Raw genomic sequence first — 6,660 nt, 5'->3', positions numbered from 1 at the left:
ACTGTGCATAGCATGTATATATTGAATTATCATTGTGCAAGATAAGTGATATTGTTTACCTATACTTGAAAGAAAAGGCAATAAAGTGAATAGATCAGTAAGTGTGATTATTAGGCTACATAGGGTTTTATATAAATAAACTTACATTAGAGATAGTGGTATCTCATCCAAAGTAAAACAAAAAGCATTACTGCCCTGGAGTTCCAACGGCAATTGGCGTGGGTCTTCAGAAAAAGTGATTGAATCGACAAGAGCTTAGAAATTGATGCTATAAATACTTTTGTGAGAGATGTACAGGAAAATACTCGTACAAAAATAATGTTTTACATTATATTTTTGGTTTTACACATAAAAGTGCTTGCATCAGTCACACGATACACATTGTATTCTATACATAATTTAAGAGCCCTTGGTTTTGCTGATTAAAGCCGGCAGTAGGCCTGAATTGTAAAATAAAAAGTGAGCAAACCAAAACATCACAAATAAATGCTAGAAAAAAATAATAATAATCTGGGAAGAAAAAATGAACATGTAAAAAACATTTAAAATGTGTAAAGTTAGCTTTAGAGTAAGGGTAAGTTTTAGTGTATGCATTACAGCTGGTGTAGGTGTTGAGTACAGTGAGAGAAAGGGTAAAGTTAAGGGTAAATGTGGGGTTATTCCTATTTATACCTTTAGGGTTAGAAATAGAAAACAGTGTGGATAGGATTAGTGTTTAGGTTAAAGTTAGAGGTGAAATACGTGTAAGGGTAACAGGCAGGGTTATGAAAATGAATACTGTTATAATTAGGGGCAAGGTAACAGATTGCTGTGGGCTTAGGCCTAGTTTTACGATTAGGAAACAGGAATGGGTAAATGATGAGGTCAATGTTCTCTATAGGGGTTGTGAGTTGGTGTTAGTATGCATACCAGTTAGGGTGAGTGTTGACGTTAGTCTTATAGTTAAAGGTGCGACAAAGATTCAGAGTGGTGTTAAATCTTATTAAAAAATTATTTATGAGAAATAGTGACAACATTTCCAACTTTTGATTTTCAAATTAATTGCTAAGCACTGAGACTGGATTTGAATATTACATTTTGGTTTCTCACTGTTATTTCCGAAATGTAGTTTTACTCACTTCTTAATTTTAAAACTTTAACCTAGGTTCTAAAGATTGATTTATTGGCTCAGGAACCTTCAGCTATTTGTCTGATATATTGTTAGTCACATCTGGATCAGCCCATGGGTATATTTTAGTCTCACCTTCTTTCTGTATGCTGTTTGGATGCATTCATCTACCTCTATTTACTGCATAAGGAACTATTTTACATCTACAAAGTACACTGTCATTTCACATTTAATTTGTTTATCTTGTGCATGCATTGTACGCACAATGCAATTGTATTTTATTTTAGCTATGCAGCAGGAACTTTTTTATTGTATTTGCTTGTACTTGAGTGCAAGAGTTAAACTTATTGGCTTTGACAGTTCCTATTTTGTTTCTCAGATAACCTAGGTAACTCCTCTTAATTTAACAGTCCACTTTCATGAGCATCTTGGAATCTGTAAAATTTGTGTGCCTGCCTGTTGTTAAACACTGACTTAGTGATCTCTCTGAGCAGTGCAGTGCAGAAGTTTCTTTGAGAAGGTTCCAGGGTATTCAATGTTAGTAAACTAGGGACCTATACCACATCAGACAACCAATGCCTATGTAAATTATACCCATTTAGATTAATTATCTGCAAATAAATCTCATGTGGCTATCCTGAAAACTCAACATGGATCAGACTATGGAGTCCCCAGGTTTAACTAGAGCATTATATAATCCTCATGTCCTCATTTGAGCCGGCGAATGAAGGTTGGACCCTCCAGCACTTATTTTGGGGTACCAACACTTATTGTTTGCTTCCATAGACTTTGAACCAGAGCAGGACAGAGAAAAACACAAAATGGGAAAGAGAAGACACAAAAACAGTGAAAAGGGAAAACGCAGGGAAAAAAGAACCTGAAGACTAAGATAAAAAGCTAGGGACTGTCTATTAGTAGTATATTGAAGAGGCATCAGGTGCAACCAAGCCTTGTATGCAGCACCCCGATCTATGATAGCGCCGACCATAAGCTTCTGAGCAAAACTTTGGGACCCTGAATTTATTCTTTTGTAAATTAAGCACAGATATTCCTTTGAATGAATCAAGAGACTGTGAAATCATGTGTCCAATAAAGTGACAACATTATGAAAATACTACCTTATAACTAAGATAAAGTGTCTGCGCAGAAGATTAATTGATGCTTCATACTATGACATATTAAGTCTGTGCAATTAGATTCTCTGGCATTGTGGTTTTAGGTGGTGATGTCTTATAGTGATAGAATCTCTGCTGGGGAACTGTTTTGCAGTAATCAGGATATTATATCATAGTGCTCTTGTATGTACTCCACTCATCATTCATAAAGGACGAGAACAATCAGAATATTATATGCAAGATAAGTCTGTTCAGCTATGTCTGAAGGACATTTCTGAGAGGTTGGGAGCAAGTACATTTGTCCTGAGTGGCTACAATTCAGACAGTATTAATAGCTCCCTAACACATTTTGACTAGTAAGGAATTATAAGCAAGGCACCGCTTATGGCCAAAGCAGTTATGTGCTAGGATGTTTACCTTTATAGTGATGTATTCATAAATAAACAAGCTGACATGGTCCACAAAGCTTGAGCATCCAGGTGAAGTTAAAAATAACTAGCACATTATACACATTTTTTCCACTGAAAAACGGCAATGAGAGCAGGAATATTGTCAAATGCTAATTTATAGCATAATATACCACAGGAGAGGACCTATAACAAAGGAAAGATCTTTTGATGCCCAGTATAGTTGAAGGCAGAAGGGATATCATGGTAGAACATTACACCTACTGAAGGTAGAGTGCTCTAAATTAGAGAGAAACAGAACGACAAACAATGAAATGTTGGACACATATTATATCAGTCATAATTCGCCCTGAGCCATTCTGTAGTCTTCAATGGAGCTCCCCTCAACTCAGTGTTCTAATGTAGCCTTACAGCACGCAGTGGCATGCTCTACTGGCCATTAAAGCCCAGCTCCAGCGTTAAAGGACTGAGCCAAAGGTGAGGGCCTTTATAAAGAGAGCGGGCTTTTAATGGCCGATAGAGCCTGCTTTGGAGGGCTGTTAGGCTATTAGAACATTCCGCCTCTAGAGTGCAGAGTGTTCCAATGTGTAAAACAGAGGCCTCATGGAGCCCAAGGGGGTTGAAATCCCCTAGGGCTCCGAGAGACCTTTGTTAACAGCTGTTGCTGTTAACAAACATTGGAATGTTGATTCTCCAGGCTTCTACCAGCCATTACAAGGCCAGAGCACTCCACTGTCTTCAATGTAGTGCTCAACAGTCCAATGTTCTAATAATGCAATGTATGCAGGGTTACCAGTTAAGGCCACTTGAAGACTTTGCTGAGTCTAGATTTAGATGGTCATGACGATTTTAATTAGAGGCAGAAGAGAGTCAACCTACACTAAATTGGCTAGGAGGGGGGTTTCGTGTTTAAAGCTCTGATTTGCACATGGCACTCCTACCTCCCTGAAGTGAAACGTGTTGACTTATGAGGTTGACTGATGAATTTGATAGGACTGTTCAAAATGTTTGCAAAAATAAAATCTATTCAAGAAATCCTACAGGATTCGCAATATATTCAAAAGTATATTACAATGATAATCGAGGACACTTTTTCCAATTTCAAAGACACCATTTACTGGATCTGGGGCTAAATCCTTGAAGGTACCTGCGACCTATGACATTATGATCTCAAACATCCGATCAGCCTCTTGCTCTAGTTTGGGAAATTTCTGGAAAGTGACTATGTTAAGTCGCTTTGAGACCAATAAAAGACCTTTTGAATTCTGATGGCATAGTCTCAGAAGGCCCTGATATCAAGAGTAGTGACTTGTGACTTCACTGACCCGTGGCCTTCTTATGAGTCAGCCTCTGCTCTTATGAACCTTCTTCAGGGATTGTGCCTATCTCTTCTGGTTCATCGGACCTAGTTCGAGCATAATTTGACAATGCTGAAGGAGGACCAAAAGATAGGATCGATGGGCAAATATACAGGTGAAGACGTTGCCATCCCTAACAAGGAGGAGTACCACTGATCACACCTGTAGATATGTACAACACCGGGGGAACAGAGCCACTGACTGAGCTAACTGACACATGTACTGCAAGGAAATCTGCCAATGACAGACCCCGTAGACAGGACCAACAGAAAGGGTTGCTGTGGAAACACCTAAAGGTAAATGTCACAATGTCGAGTGACAAAATATCCTCCTGCTATAGGTATGGTACTAGAATATTGTAATAAAAATACTGTATGACAGAAATATTATGCGAAACATATCACCAATATTGGTTTAATATAAGACAAATTCCAGATGGATGATATTTTTGTAAGCAATATTTAGAACATAATATATATGTCAAATGCTATGGGTGTTTATGATAATCTAACTCACAACTCCTGCCATACTATTGTTTGCAGAACATCAACTTCCACGTCATCACACTTGGGCCCATATTTGGGAAGCCTTTGGGTTGTCCTTGTGACATGCAAACCAGCGTGAGGAGAACCCAAAGGCTCGAGTAATATTTACAAAATCATGCATGGCATGATTTGCGTCACCTTCAGTGGCTTTGTAAACAAATGCAACAAAAGTCAGCTGCTTGCACTGAGTAATGTACATTTCAACTTAGGGGGTGTTCCATGGGTGGAGCATGGGCGTACCCCTTTATCCACCCATGGATTTTGGTGCATCCCTAGATTTACAAAGACTCGCAACCCTAGCAATGCTTGCAAATGATATGCTGCCAAGGTGAGACATAACAAGGGGAAATATCTTTATTTCTCTTCATTATTTCCTCTTTCCATGTGTGCTGCAGCACACATAGAGAAAAATGCGTCTACGGATTGTTTTTGCGCATGAAGGTGTCCCTTAGTGCACAAAAACAATCCTACCCATAAAGCAGGCATCCTTGCACTAAGGGGCAAGGGTACCTGCAATGGAGCTAGGCTGCACAGAGAGCACCAGTACAAGGAGAGAGCAGAAATTCTCCATATCTTTGTAAATATGGAGCATATTTGCTTGCTGCCCTGCATTGCGTAAAGATTAGTAAATGTTCCCCTGGATGTTTTCTACTACTGAAACCATTTTTCTTCTTTCAGTCAGCAATCAAAGGTGTGGCACCAAGGCCAATAAATGTACAGAGAACCAATAACAACCATCGACAAACCCATTTATTTTGGCATTTGTGTATTCAAAATGTTTTTTTAGGCTTCTGTCAGACACACAGAACAGTGGGCACTTGGGCATCAAAAGTGCACGCTCCCATCATGCAACACTCTTAGCCCATTAGACCTTCTGGGCCCCATGTTCTCCATCTGAATCCTTTTCTTTGATATCTGCTGCCATCGACTACTTGAAATACAAGAGCAACGTGTAATAGAACAACGAAATTGATGGACTTTCAGTTGCTAAGAAGACCCTCAGGTGGTATCTACTTAACCAAGTGCGGCTGCCTTCAAGGGAAAAATCTGCATGACACACTGCTCAGTTTCTACCTCCTGACTCTTAGAGAACAATCTAGTTCATTAAAGTTAACTGACTGTCAGAATCTTTCTTGCATAATTGCCACCAAAATAAAAAAATAAATATATAACGTCCTAACTCTTATCGATAAATACAGGCACAGAGGTTGATGGGAGATAAGGACCACTGGTCTATATAGTCTGCCTGGTGATACACAAAAGGCCCAGCTTTGTTTCCAGCTCTTTCTTTGATCTCACCTAGGGCCGGCTTTAGCGCTGGTGGCGCCTGGTGCGACTATCATTTTGGCGGCCTCACACCCCATGACCGCCACCTCGAATTCTCTCACTACCACTGGGCAAAAGTGCCCCTCATCTCTCCAATCATAAGTTATTGTTATGCACAGTGTCCTCACGGGTCAGCGCTCAGTGCGGCCACACCATTCGCTCTGCCCTAAAGCCGGCCCTGATCTCACCTTACTTCCTTTCTCCTTCGGCGATCTCCACCTGCCAACCTGCCGGACCACCAATCCCCCAGACTGCTCTCTTTCCGCCATCTTGTTCTTTCATGATACAGCGACAGTTCAATTGTAGTAGGTATGAATGTCTCAAAGCATCCCAAACACACTTTTCATTAAACAGCTACAACATTGTAAATATAGTCTAGTGTTACTAGTCAACATTCCTTGCCAAAGTCCTGTAAACTCAAGCTGATTGTTTTACTTCTGCATCATATTTCCTGTAGACTTCTGTCCTCATGTGTGTCCTACTGCCCTAGGCATATAGCTGTGCTCACCTAGGGAGAGGGTTACCCTGCCTGATTTGTTCTGACATCCTGCTGCATGTGGGTAATTGGCAGGCACTCCACCATGCAACAGGCAGCTTGTCGTGTCTTCTGCTTGCCCGCTTTCCATAACAGGTGAACCTACTGCAGGAACCTTTAAAAGTGTGCCCCTTGCCTTTTCTGCCATGAAAAAAATTATTCATATCAAGCAGCAGCCCGAACAGGAGAACATCGTTTACGACGCGGTTTTTACACCGCAGTGCCTTTACCCCGCAGCTATTACAACGCAAGTCGTTACTACGACT

Source organism: Lissotriton vulgaris, chromosome 11 (genome assembly GCF_964263255.1).
Source record: "Lissotriton vulgaris chromosome 11, aLisVul1.2, whole genome shotgun sequence".
NCBI classification, from domain to species: Eukaryota; Metazoa; Chordata; class Amphibia; order Caudata; family Salamandridae; genus Lissotriton; species Lissotriton vulgaris.
This window is presented reverse-complemented; position numbering follows the sequence as displayed.